A 14,763-nucleotide genomic window follows, 5' to 3' on the forward strand; every position below is an offset into this window, starting at 1 on the left:
TACTTGACATCAAATGGGACAGGGTATTGGCCTACCCATAAGTCTGTAGCAAAGCTCTGACACGATGAGTCATAGACTCGGCTGCACTCCGAATGAGGTGGAGTCTTACCGATCTTTCGCTGAATGCTGACCTCGTCTACTATAAGGGCTCATCAAATTGATTATCTATACCCGCAGGCATGAATGTAGCGTCCCCAATAAAAGGATGCCAGTATGAATAATGTACTGAGTATGTAAGGCAGAACTGAAACGCAACAACAAGTCAACATTAATTAAAGACATATAAGAATCAACTTGAATCTCTGAAGTGCCACCTTATATGCATACTTATCATACTTACATATATAATGCTTCACTTTGAGACTATTTCTATTATCCATATCGTATGATGCATGACCGTCCAACTGATTAGTGGTAACCACCCGACCGGCCGTTGCACAGTGGTAATTGTATGACTGCCCAACCGGTGGTAAATAATAATACATAACTGCCCAACTGGTAGTAACTGTCCGACCGACCGTAGCCCGGTGGTAAATACATGTCTGCCTAAGCGGCCGTAGCATGATGGTAAATGAAGATGCATGACTGCCCAACCTGCCATAGCACGATGGTAAATATATAGCTGCCCAACCGGCCATAGCACGATAGTAAATGAAGATGCATGACTTGCCAACCGGCCGTAGCTCGGTGGTAAATGTATATGCATGAAGATGCATATATCACTGTATTATAAACATTAACATCTTTATCAAATACCTCAAATCCTCAATAGGAAACTAGATACATACTTAGACATGCTTGAATATCACTTTACGGGAATGAATAACATAGACATCCTTAACCGCTAAGAGTAGAACCACTTATGAAATAGCATTACGTTTACGTAACGTTAGGTGGATCATGCCAAAAGAAAGAAGAGATAGCCTTAACATACCTAAGATGATTCTCTTGTTAATCCCTCTAATACACGCCTTTTGCGAAAATATGTAATGACGGATCGAAGTAGGAAAAACTTGTAACACCCATAGTTTCATCTCATTTTGACAAACTTACATGCTATAGCGTCCGTATTATACTCTTCAACACAAAATCAAATACTAGTTGTAACATCTTACCACAAAAACATGTGATAGAAAGTCCAAATTCATCGGCTATGGACACAATTCACGTACCATTTAAGGGAAAATAACACAAGAATTAGAAGAGCAACAACAACAACAACATCGACCCAGTATAATCCCACAAGTGGGGTCTGGGGAGGGTAATATGTACGCAGACCTTACCCCTACCCCGAAGGGTAGAGAAGCTGTTTCCAGGAGACCCTCAGCTCAAAAAAGCAACAGGAGACATTATATTAGTACCATAAAAATGCATAATAAAATAACAACAATATAAGTGTCACGACCCAAAATCCCAACCCGGTCGTGATGGCTCCTCTCGTGCGGACAAGGCCAGCCAACAACAAAACAATACATCTCTTTATAATTACTTAGCAGGAATAAGTCTAATTCGCAGATAATATAATCACAAGTGCGAAGTAAACATGATAGAATAATGGAAACCATCTCGACTCAATCCGAAATCGGGGTGTCACAAGCCACGAGCATCTAAAGATCTAAATACTAATACAAGACCAGCAATATACAGAATGGAATTTAGAATCAATGAAGAAATACAGTGCCGTGAACGCTGACTGTCACCTTGCTCAGCTACAATAGTATACCTTCAGTCCGCTAATAACCCGTGTGAGTACGTGATTTTCGCCCTATATGAGAATCACTCCCAAAAATTCAAAATAAAACAATTTTCCTTTGTGTGCAATGTTTTTATTTTTGTGGTATTTTTGTATAATCATTTGTATTTTTGTCTGTGCATGTTTATTTGTTTAAATTAATAAAAATATAAAATATGTCGCATTTTCATTTAGTATTTATTTAATTTTGTTTTACAAAAATGAGAAATTATAAAAAAATAAATGTACGTTGCATTTTTAGCATTTAAACGTCTAACTTGTGCGATTTTGTCGTTAATTGCTCTCTAAATGTGCGATAATTATTTTTAGAGTTAATTAGTTTTTTTTATAAGATAATTTATTTTATAATTTAATTTAGAATTTTAGTTTTATTAATTAGGAAGTAAAAGAAAAGAGAGCAAAAAATACAAAGAAAATCAGATTGGGCCTTTTCTTCAATTTTAAGTCATAGGCCCAAAGAGACCCAATCTTCCCAAACGATCCGGTCCATTTCAAACCGGGTCGACCCAGTCCATAACCCAACACCCCCATTTCCCTATCTTTCAAAAAAAAAACCATAACAATCTTTTCTTTCACTGTTGAAGCCCCCCCTCTCTTTCCTTCTTCTTCCTCAAGCTCCAAGCAAGCCATCAATGGCTACCCTCTTCACCATCTCCACACACACACACCCCCTCACCCCGTCACACTCTCACACACACACACGTCAACACATACACACACATACACAATGGAAAACACACACATGCAGCAGCCGTTCATGGCTGCTGCTTCTTCTTCGTTCTTCGTCCAAACGACCAAACGACCCTACTGTCATCGCGCAGCTGCTGCTCCGTCCAGCCAGTCACACACAGTCCGTCGCATCGTCGACCACCTTAGATGTTTCTTCGTCTCCGAGCAGCCATGAACGAGCTCGAGCTCAAGCTTTCATGGTTGCCGACTTCGACCATGGCTTCGTCCAAACGAGCATCGTCGCTGCCACCAGTTGAGCAGCGTTGCTATTGCTGCTTCGCCCACCTGCTGCTGCTCCAACGAACTACTGCTTCCATGTCGGACGACAGCATGAATTCATGCCGCTACTACTGTTTCGTGTTGCTGCTACAGTTGAGCAGCGTTGCTAACTGCTTCGTTGCTGCTGCTGCTTCGCCCTTCATCCTCGTCAGTTTGATTATAGCTCGAGCTCGAGCTCTCATGGCTGCTGCTCGTCGTTCCTCAATTTCAATCCGTCGAGGTCGTCGTTTGTCGTTTTGAGTTCGTCGAGTTTAAAAGGAAGGTGGGTTTCGTTGAAGTCGAGATCCGTTAGGTCATTGGCAGACTTGGCTCGAGTTCATCGTCATTCTGATCCGGTTAGTTGGTTTAAGTTTCGTTTCTGTCTGTAATTTGTTTGATATTTTTCGGATTTGAAATCAAATATGTTTGATATTAACTTCATGTTCATTGTTTTTTTTTATTTTCTTCAGTTTGTTTCATTCATTTTTCTTGTTTATTTTAGGTATAAATTGATTAGTTAATTATAATGTTGCTAGATTTAAATTGAATATTCCTTTGATTATTTTTCAGTTTGTTTTATTAATTTAAAAGGATTTAATGTTAATATAAAAGAATGTTAGTTTAAATCGCTTGAATCCGTTGTTTGTTGTAGATTAAATTCGTGTTCATTTTGTTTAAAGTTCGTTTTTAATTCAGTGATTTAATGTGAAGTTATGTTTTGGTTTTTAATTTTTTGAATCATGTATCTTTGTTATAATTTTGTTGGAGTTAATTTAAAAAGATCAATTGATTATTTGAAGTTTAGTGATTTGAATATGTTTATTTGTTTTGTTTAAACTTAATTCGAGTTTAATTCGAATTTGAATAAAACTTGCTTGTTATTGTTGATGAATCTTTTCATTTATGTCCATACTTTGTTTGATTGTTCTTGAATCCGAAATTAGTATAAGTTTGATCTTCTTGTTTGTTGATTATCATTTTTGATTATTTCTTCAGTTTGCTTCATGATTTTGTTTAGTTTTAATATAGAAATTGTTGGTTGTAATGTTGTTAGATTTAATTTTAAGTTCAAATGATTATTGAATTTAGAAATCTGAATATACATGTTTGTTGGTGTTGAATCTGAAAGTAGGTTTGTTTGTTGTTAAAAATATTGTTCAATCAAGATAATTTTAGTTGTTTCTTTGTTGTTCATCATTTAGTTTGAATTTGTTGTTAAAAATTTGTTTAGAAATTGGTTATATTTGTTGTATTTTGGGTTGAAATTAATTAGGTGAATTGGTTATAGCTGATGGGGGTAGTTTGATAATTTGCAGTACATTCAGGGGTAAAATGGTAATTTCAGTAAGGGCAGAGGGGTATTTTTGGAATTAAAATTCTGAATAATTATTTATTTTGAGTGTTCTTTCCATTAAAATTAAGATAATATTAAAATAATCAATAATGGGGGGACAAGATATAATGGTGGGGAATAATGCATTTGTTTAATATAAGCATGGGGGACAAGATATAATGAGGTATTTGTTTAATAAAGTGGGGGACAAAACATTAGGTAGTGGGATTAAAAGGGGGATGAGTGGAAGATAGTGAGTTTTAATTTTTTTAATGCTGAAAGATGTTAATAAAAGGAAGGACTTGATCAGATTTTGAGAGGACGGACAGATAGAGAGAGAGAGAAAAAAAAAGAGCTGAATATTTAAGAGAGAAAGAAAAATTCCGAAAAATATTAAAATTTTCAAGAAAAAAAAAAAGAAAAGAAAAAATACAAATAAAAAAGGAGCTGAAAATTAGAAGAGAGAGTAGTACACACCTGATAAATATTCTGATATACGGGTTTAGAAATTAAGGGTTAAACATTAATTAGCTTTTCAAATCTGAAAATTCCCTTGGTTTCTGTCCGTTGTTTGTTGTCGGTGTTTCTGGATTTTATTTTGATTTTCAAATGTGTCACTGGAATTTCTGTTGATTGGATTGATGATTATTATTGTTGTTGCTGTGTTACGTACTACGTGGCTTATTTTCTTCTTCTTATATTGACAATCCAGGTACACAATTGTAATTTTGGCCTTTTGTAAGCTGAAATGAAGAATGGAATGTTAAATTTCTAATTTAGCTTTTTCTTTTTTTATTAATTGTATTTAGATTATTTTATGTATTATTATTCTGTAAATCGCCGTCGTTTTACATAACTAGACATATTGTAGCGATGTACTAAATAATGCTTTGCTTTAACCTGATTATTAGGTAGTATATATTTAAGCAGGTTTATTATTGATTAAACTGTCTAATAATTAGAATGAGAAGAAAATAACGTAAAAAAATAACTTTATGAAATCAGTTTTGGCAAAAAATTGATTAAGTTCACTATTTATAAGGGTTTTAGTATCACCAACATTAAGTTAATCGAAATCATGTAGCTAAATTTAGTTAAAACATGAATTTAAATTAATTTTGCAGATCAAGTATTAGGACATGATTTGAATTAAAACAAGGTTAGTTAAGGTTAAATTAATTAATTTTTACAAATACGGATTAGTAATCAAGATTGTTTCTAATTTCCAGTATTTGTAAATAATTAATTTCAATAGCTCAAGTCATCTAACAATATGATTTTAATCCGGCTATGGGATAATTAGTTTCTTTTAAAAAAAATTAATTGACAATTCCATTGTATTTATAATTAGAATTTTAGTAATATTACTTTCCGTTAATATTTATTTTAAACCAGTATTTAATATGTTATTTTTAAGTATGTAGAGATTGATTTATATTTATAGACAAACTTAATAATAAAAAAAATGTAGTCATTTTAAGATATTCATAAAATAAGGGAGGATTTCGCTAAAAAATAAATAAATATAAACAATACAAAAATTTGCAGGGTTCTCCAATCTTATTATTATTTTTTTTTTTAAAAAAATACTTAGATCCAGGGATGGGCGGTTTAGTAAATTTCACGGTCCTACCTAAAAGTATGACAACGCATAGTCTTTAGGCGCGTATTTAATAAGGGTATTTTCTTAAATATGGGTGTGCATTTATGTAACCCAAATCCCAATCTCGGCAGAGTCAAAATGCATCAACAAATCACGTGTACACTGGTTGTGACGTGGTTCGAGATGCGTTTTCACGACGTTGCAATTCTTGTATAAAATAATAAGAGGAATAATGATAAAAGCGGTTTTAAAAGCTAAATTTGCATATAAGTTCTTAATTATTTAAAAAATCAGATAAATAAGCCAAATATAATAGTTGAGCGACCATGCTAGAACCACGGAACTCGGGAATGCCTAATACCTTCTCCCGGGTTAACAGAATTCCTTATCCGGATTTCTGGTTCGCAGACTGTAATACAGAGTCATTCTTTTCCTCGATTCGGGATTAAAATTGGTGACTTGGGACACCCTAAATCTCCCAAGTGGCGACTCTGATATAAATAAATAAATCCCGTTTCGATTGTCCTTTAATTGAAAAAAACTCCTTCGCCCCTCGCGGGGACGGAAAAAGGAGGTGTGACAGCTCTGGCGACTCCGCTGGGGACGTGGGCCCAGAATCTTTGGTTCAGGGTTCAAGAATTCGAGCTTAGAATAATTGTTATTATTTGGATTTATTTATTTATTTAATTTTTATTTACATATTTTGGCTTAAATGTGCTAATTAATTGCCTTTACTGCTTTGATATTATGTGAACTGTATATAAACTGTGCCGAGACCCTTCTCTTCTTACCTCCGAGGAGAAGCTCGCTGGTCGAGACTCCCTATTCTGTTAGTATCAATTCCTGAAATAAGAAAGAAGCTCGGATAAGTTCCAAAGCCGGATGACCCCGCGGGTCCCCGGTACGTAGCCCCCTCCTCGACTCGAGTTGTCCGCTCGGGTAAGCCAGGTCTAGAACAAAGCCCAGTTTGAAACTTAGTAAAACATGACTTCATGCCGGATCCCTAGTAGGAAAACGCTTATCTGCATCACGCTGCATCTGACTTAGGGGACTCAACACAGGGTTTGGGTCTGTCTAGGACTAGCAACCTGAAATGTAAAGACCATCCTGCTGCATCCTGTTTGCTTTATGCATTTATTTGTTTTAGACTTGCATGCTGACCGGCTTTGGAAAATCAGAAATTTTGAAATGGTGAAAAAAAGGGACGAAGTAACAGTGTAGAGAATTAATTGCCTATATTTTTTTTTAAAAAAAAAAGAAAAAAAGAAAAAAAGAAAAAATAATAGTTTGTATTACCCTGAAAAAAAAAGTTTTGTTTTTTTATAAAATGATTTTTTTACTTGTTTATTTATCTACAAAAATGCCAAAAATAAATAATAAGGAGTCAGGCTATGCCATGTTGCAAAAATAGCCGAACATTCCCTAAAGGGGCGCTAGAAGGCTGACTTTGCATAAGCAGCCACCTTTGTTTTTTCTTTACCAGTTGGCTGGTAAAATCCCTACAGCCTTAAAATCTTCATCCCTGAAGAGTCAAAAGGCCGTATTTAAAGAATCAATTTTTCTTTTCCTCAAAATTAGGAAATAGGAAAATTAGTTTTTGAGTCAAATAAAGATTTTGCTTTTTGTCTAAATCCCTTAATAAATGTGCAGAATGAGCACGAGTAGGAATTCATCTGAGGCCATTGTAAATGGGATCCCTTCAGGCTTTCGCATGTGGTGGAACGACTTAGAAGAATCAGAGCGAGATACAGTCAAGATGTACTTAGGAAACTTAGTTGGGTTACTGGACATTGTTCCAAGAGGGGACAATATAAGGGCGCTAATCTCATTCTGGGACCCAGCACACAATGTATTTCATTTCTCAGACTTTGAACTCACACCGACACTGGAAGAGCTGGCAGGGTACATCGGGAGTCCCAAAGTCCCTATGAGAGAGCAATATATTATTGCACCAAGGACCGTGACCATACACAAATTTTTTGACACCGTGAAGATCCGCAGAGTTATACACAACCCAGAATTATCTGAAGGTTTTTGTAGTTTTGCATTCTTGTACGACAGATACGGTCATTTTGGAGGGTTCAACAATCCCGAGGGAAAGATTTGCAGCGGGGAAAACCAGCTGAAATGGGAAGGACATAGGTGTATTGCTTTCATGGTAGCCTTTCTGGGCCTTCTGATATTCCCTAGAAAAGACGCGAAAATTAACATACAAGTCGCTGGGATCGTCAGCACTTTGCTCAAGCAGAATAACAGCACTCTGGCGCCAATGATTATAGCAGACATCTTCCGGGCTCTCACTGTTTGCAAAACCGGAGGAGGTTTCTTTGAGGGTTGCAATGTACTACTGCAAATGTGGATGATAGAACACCTATGTCATCGCCCACAGTTCCTGAAATATGAGTAGTCACAAAAGACTTGTATATAAGAGTTTTCCACAAGGGTCAATGGGTTTAGCCTTCCAGAAGGGGTCGCCGAGTGGGTCACTTTGTTGCGTTCAGTCTCAGCAAACTAGATAGAATGGGCATTTGGGTGGCTACCCATAGATGAAATCATACACATGTCAGCCACCGAATCTCATTTGTTATTGATGGGCCTCCAAAGTATCCAGCCTTAAGCACCATACAGAGTTTTGAGACAGTTGGGGCGATACCAAATAGTCCCAAAGGAAGAGGATCTCAGTGGCCAGGTAATCGAAATCGGGCCTGGTGGGCAGTTCCCTAAAGCAGTCGTTCGGAGAATCTGGAATGAATGCCAAACCCTGAAAGTAGATACTCGTGTACAAGACCGGGCCAAAGGTGAAGTATCGCCAAAATACCTCACATGGTATAGAAGAGAGCTTGAGCACCAGAGACCAACTAAGAGAGCTCACGTCCAAGACTTCGCAGAATCATCGCGAGCACAATGGGGTTGGCTAGCAAAAGAGAAGGAATATCGGGACGAGATTGGCAAGTTAAAACAACAAATTGAGGGGCTAAAATACCAAAGCAGCTTGCAAATTGATGCTGATACAGGAGAGAAAATCAAGTTGATTCAAGAGAACAAGGCCTTGAGAGCCCGAATCTGCCAAAACAGAAAGAATGCCGGCGACCAACAGAAAATTCGATCCAGTGAAAGGTTGATAGCAGAGTTGAGGAGTCAGGTCAACAAAAGCCACGAAGACTTGGAGAGATCCAAGACTTGTATAACAAGAATGCGGGTTAGGTGGGCCAAAGTTACAGCAGCACGAAGAGAGCACCTATGGCAAGTAAAAAAGGACTACGAAATGAGTGTTGCGACATTGAGAGAGATAAACTCCATTCTCAATGATCGGGTCCTTAAACAAACCCGGGATGCTAGAATAGATAGAGAACGCTGCTATGAGTCGATAGCCCGGATGGAAGAACAAATGGAGAGGTTCCAATATCTGCTCATTGACAATACTCGAATATTGGGACTAAAGAATCAACGGATAGAACAGCTGTGCATAGAGAGTGATAGAATCAGGGGTAGGATCAATGGGATAGGGCGCTATATCACCACGAAGTGCCTACCATGTGAAGAGATGCCCCGTGATATCCTTTTTGCCTCAGTCATGGGTTATGTCCACCGGATCATGGAGGAACTAAAAAGCTTGCAAAGAGGACTGGCACCAAAGCCCGCGGAAAGGCCGAAAGATGCCTCGCGGGCACCAAAATTCAAAGCTTTAATGTATCCCTAGCTCAATCTTGCATTTGTTTGAGTCTGTTGTCTACCCTTATGTTCTCTTCAAACGTTCTTAAAAGGAAAAGTATGGAGTCTGTAATTTTGTTTGTTTTTAATGATGGCTTGTAATAGCATATTTGAATAATAAAAGTTAAAACTGAGTCTTGATTTTACTTATTGCATGAACTACGCTTGGTCTGATTCGTGCGGGGTCACGATATGTAGGCAATCTCTATAGGATTCGACCATAGTATGAAAAAAAAAGAATAAATAAATAAATATATAATATATATATATATATATATATGTCAGAACAAAATAAGCCGGGATGATGCATGCGGTCAGAGCAAAAGCATGTTAGAAATGATTAACTGCCTAAGAGCATTGCATCCCCCAACGTGCAATTACAATATCTGTTAAGACTCTAACATTGACAAGTTTGTTGTTTTACCAATCATACCAGTTAGTTGTTAGAGCGTACTGGCACCGTACCATTATCAAACAAGATCGAAAGGTCCTATACCAGAAAGCATGACTGGATCAGACAACAGTGTTGAGTCGGAAAAGACGGCACATCAGATGCTGAAGGAAGCCATGGAAAAAATGGAAAAAATGAGGCTGGAAATGAATGAAATGCAGATAGCCTTAGCTAGAGCCCAAAAAGGGCAGGAACTACCTGTTACTCCTACTCTCCAACCAGGACACACGTCAGAATATCCCTCTCCCGGTCCTTCAACGAGTTTCCCAAGCCATCATTACTATCAGGGAAGAGAGGCTTATGATCCCCAAGCTCCACCACCCAGTCAAAACCCTCCTCCACCAAATGTTCCCGTCTTTGTGGCACCTCCCCCAGCCCCATTGCATAGTGTCACACCTCCTTTTTGCGCGCCCCCAGCCCCGAGGGGTTAGATGCGCGGGTGGAGTTTTTCCAATTTAAGTGACAATATTCGAAATGGGATTATTTATTTAATTCAGAGTCGCCACTTGGGAAAGGTTTGGCTTTTGGTGTCCCAAGTCACCGGTTTATCTCGAATCCCAAATCGAGGAAATTTTAGACTTTTCCAAATGAAGTCTGCGAACCAGAAATTCTAAGTAAGGAATTCTGTTGACCCGAGGGAAGGTGTTAGGCACCCCCGAATCCCGTGGTTCTAGCACGGTCGCTTAAATTGTTATAATGGCTAAATATCTGGTTTAAATACATGTTGTGACTTATGTGCTTTTATTAAGTTTAAACCGCTTTTATTATTATCACTTATTTTTTATAGAATTGCAACGTCGTGAAAATGCATCTCGAACCACGTCACAATCAATGCACCCGTGATCGTCGACACATTTGGACTTCGTTGAGATTTGGATTTGGGTCACATCAATGTGCACCCGAATTTAAGAATATGATTTAATTAAGCCGCGCCTAGAGAGTCTAACGCGTTATTATTTTGTAGAAGGCCATGAAATTTATTAAATGGCCTATCCTGAATTCTAAATAATTATCATGGTTATTTATTGAGGGCCCCGCAATTTTACATTTTTATTTGGCGAGGCTCATCTCTATTTTAGAAAGGATATCCTAAAGTGGCTACATTTCTAATGCATTTGTCTCTAAAACTAGAAGAAAAGGTACATGCTAATTCAATTATAAGCCTTTGCCTAATCTGGATTCTTGTCAATTTCTGATTAGTTATTTACAAAGTGGAGAGGCGTCATACCTTGTGAGACATGCTTCAATTGGACAAAGAAGTTACATTCGAGATTGACCCAATGCTATACGTGCGTCCAAAACCTTTCTTGAATTGAATTTAACTAGACTTATTTAGGCTGGATTAAAGGAACTAACTACTACGTCTTATTACTAATGGGGATTCGAACGCGCTGCTAGATGCTGCCTAGCGGGTGCTGATAAAGGAAAACTAAAAAAATAACACCAAATATCATTGCGTAAAACAGAAGTTCTCTATTGTATGCATCTCATTATAGTTAAACAGGAATCCGGTCGAAAATTCTATGTCAATTATCCATGCATTCTACATATTATACTATTGCATCTTGTACTGGCAAACAACTATGAACTAAGATGCAAGAGGCTAAACTTGATTAAGTATTATCTAACTAATCTTTCATTACTGAATCAAGCTAATCAATTTATACAACAGAAATCAGTATATCACAAACATTACGAAACAGACATCTAAATCTTCTTCAAGAACTCCTTTCATTTCATGCTTTTGAATTGTTACAGTTAACACCAAAATTGGATCTGAAATGTGTACCTGGAGAACACTGAATACTGAAATGCAAAGAAGAAATGAAGCAGAAAGGTCAGCAGCAGCAGGAAACCAAATAGCAGCAGCAACAGCAGGTAACCAAATAGAAGCAAAACCCAGTGCAAGAATGCAACTTAGAACCAATGAAAGATGGCAGAATGTAGCAAATTCCCAACAATATGGAATCAGATTTTAACTAGAATGGGTCCAGAACTGGACTGACACTTCACACAACCAGTAATCTCAAACAAGACTCAGGATAAGTCAATATGGAACAGGCACAATCAGACCAGTTGAGAATCAAAACAAAAGATGAGAAAAATGCAGTTCCCCTTTTTTGTGTTAGGCCTCTCTTTGTTCTATTTTTGTCCGTGTGTTTTCAGACAACTCTCTTTTCCTGCTTTCTTATCAAATCCCTCTTCTATCAGTGTATTCCCCTCCCTTTATTATCAATCTCTATCTGTGTGTGTGTGTGTGTGTGTATCAAAATCTTTGTATCTATCAATCTCCCTCTCTCTGTGTATTACTCTAATATCAGATGGTATCCCTTTTCCTCCTCTCTTCTTCCATCAGCCCCTTTTCTAATTCTCTATATGACTATCTCTAATCTCTCTGTATATCTCTGTCTCTCTCCCTGTGTCCCCAGGTCCTCCTCTTATAAGCCTTCCCCTTCCCCTTTTAACAGCCTGTTTAGAGTATATCAAACACCCCTCCCATGTGCCCTTTTCTTTTCAGTCCCACTTTAGCTAATTAAATATAAAACCCCATCATTCCCCTGGCAGCCTTAAACTTTCCCATTTTATTAACCAAAAGAAAATATGGGCAGTAGAATATATCTGACAGCATATGCTGTCAAACCATTTTTAAAATCAAAAGCCTTTTTATGTAGGAAAACAGGCTGTGCACAATGCACATGCTGTGCACAAGTGCACATGCCATCAACTCAGATTTCAGTTACAGACCAAGCCTTAGGTTTCTGAAATCATATTAACGACTATAATTTACAGGACTTGGTTCTTAATTGATTCAGGCAAATGTTCAACAGAAGCAACTCGATTTGTTATTGTTCGGACAGTTGAAACTAATTGACGACACATGTCGACTCGACTATATTAGCATTAACATACACAATCGTAGCCAAAAATCAGACATTTAAACAGTATCGATACATGGTTCGAATTATACTGACTAAGCAAAAATACATTCGAGGAGTCAACTAGTCAGTCCAAACTCGAAAATCAGCTACTTGCACAAACAAATACATAATGCCTTATCAGAATAGGAGGGGGGATTTAGACAAGCAAACAGAGGTTCAGGCAAAGTGGTTGAAGCACAGTTGATAGAGGTCAAGGACATAAACAGAAAACGAACAGACCCTTACAACAATCAAACGAACCAAAACAACTAAGAAAAGAAAGAAAACTCACCTTAAACCGCAAAAGATCAAAACCTTAACTCGGACTTGGTCAGGCCTTTCTTAAGGCTGAACGGACTTTAAACGAAGTGTTTCTCAGACGAGAAACACTTTGATTAAAGTCCATTAGACCTTAATCTCTTCGGTTGAACCAGTGACGGAGGAACACAAAATTTCCAAAACTCAGATCTGGGATTCATGCCTCCCTGATCAGATTCGGACCAAACTAAGTATGGTTTGGTCACGAGGGGGGTCTAGGGAGTGTCTGGTATGAAACTGGGGTTAAACTGAGTAGATCGAGTTTTGACTCGAATCTTCAAATGAAGATTCGAGAAGGTGGGGAGGGATTCGAACTACATGGTTGATAGATTTGGGTTCAGGATGGCAAGGGCGTTCTAGGGTGTTAAGGGGAAGGTCACCGGCGTTCATGCCGCCGGTTTTCATGGTGGGGGATACAAGGGCGGCTCTAGGGTTTGGGGGTTGTGGTAAAGACGACGGAGGCCGGGGTATTGGATAGGGGGGTAGGGTATGTTAAGGGCTTATATATGGAATGAGTAGGCGGATCTCGACCGTTAGATCAATTTAGATCTACGGTCTGGATCTGATGGCTTAAGTGGAACGGTGTCGTTTCGAGGGTAAGGGGTTTGGGTTGGTATGGGTGGAATGGGTCGGGTTTATTGATGGGTTATGGGCAATTGATCTTGGCCGTTGATCACTCTGAGATCAACGGCCCAGATCAGGCACGACTCAAACGACGTCGTTTGGACGTCCTGGGCATCAGGTGGCCTGGACCGGGCAGGCCTGGGTCTTGGGCTGTTTGTTTGGGCCAATTTTGTTAAAATTGGCCCAAGTCCGGAAGGGAAGGGGTCTTTTCTTTATTTTTTTTTTATTTTTATTTTTTATTTATTTCCTTTTTCTTATTTATTTTAAAACAAAACTAAGCCAAAAAATCAAATTAAAATTAAATACACACTCAATACAATTATTTGCACACACACTAAAAACGGGTAAAGTCAAACCAAATAAAATCACGGACGAAGATGCCTATTCATGATTTTCTATTTAACGACCGGATTACGGTTCGAATTATGCAGGACACATATATTTTTTTGAAATTTTATTTTAATAAAGTAAATAAATAAAAATGGGCCGAAGTCACAAATAAATCAACAAGGTGCCGCACAGAAATCCAAAATTGTACAGCAGGGCCAATTATTATTTTTTATTTCTTTTTGGAGCGATTGTCGTGTGAAACAAAAATCACGTGCTCACACATAGATCATCCAGTGAGCCGCTGTTTCAGGCTCACGACACACAATATTACCCCCCTGAACTCACATTCAAAGCACCCGAGCCACATACCTATAATCCCCACTTTGAGGTCCCGGCGGAGATTGAAAAGCCGGCTAAGAGCCCAGAGCAGGACGAGGTGATGCGGAAATTTAAAAGCCTGGAGCAGTCCTTCAGGAACATACACGGGTTAGGCAACCAGGTCAGCGTGGCTTACAAGGATCTATGCCCCATTTCCCTGACGTTCAATTACCAGCAGGGTTCAAGATGCCCAAGTTCGATTTATACGAAGGGCATGGCGATCCTATGACACATCTACGGGGTTTTTGTAGCAAAATGAGGGGAAAAGGGGGCAAAGATGAGCTACTGATAGCTTACTTTGGCCAGAGTTTGAGCGGGTCGGCATTAGAGTGGTATACAAGACAAGATCCGAGCAGG

The sequence above is a fragment of the Nicotiana sylvestris genome, chromosome 2 (genome assembly GCF_000393655.2).
Source record: "Nicotiana sylvestris chromosome 2, ASM39365v2, whole genome shotgun sequence".
Classification (NCBI taxonomy): domain Eukaryota; kingdom Viridiplantae; phylum Streptophyta; class Magnoliopsida; order Solanales; family Solanaceae; genus Nicotiana; species Nicotiana sylvestris.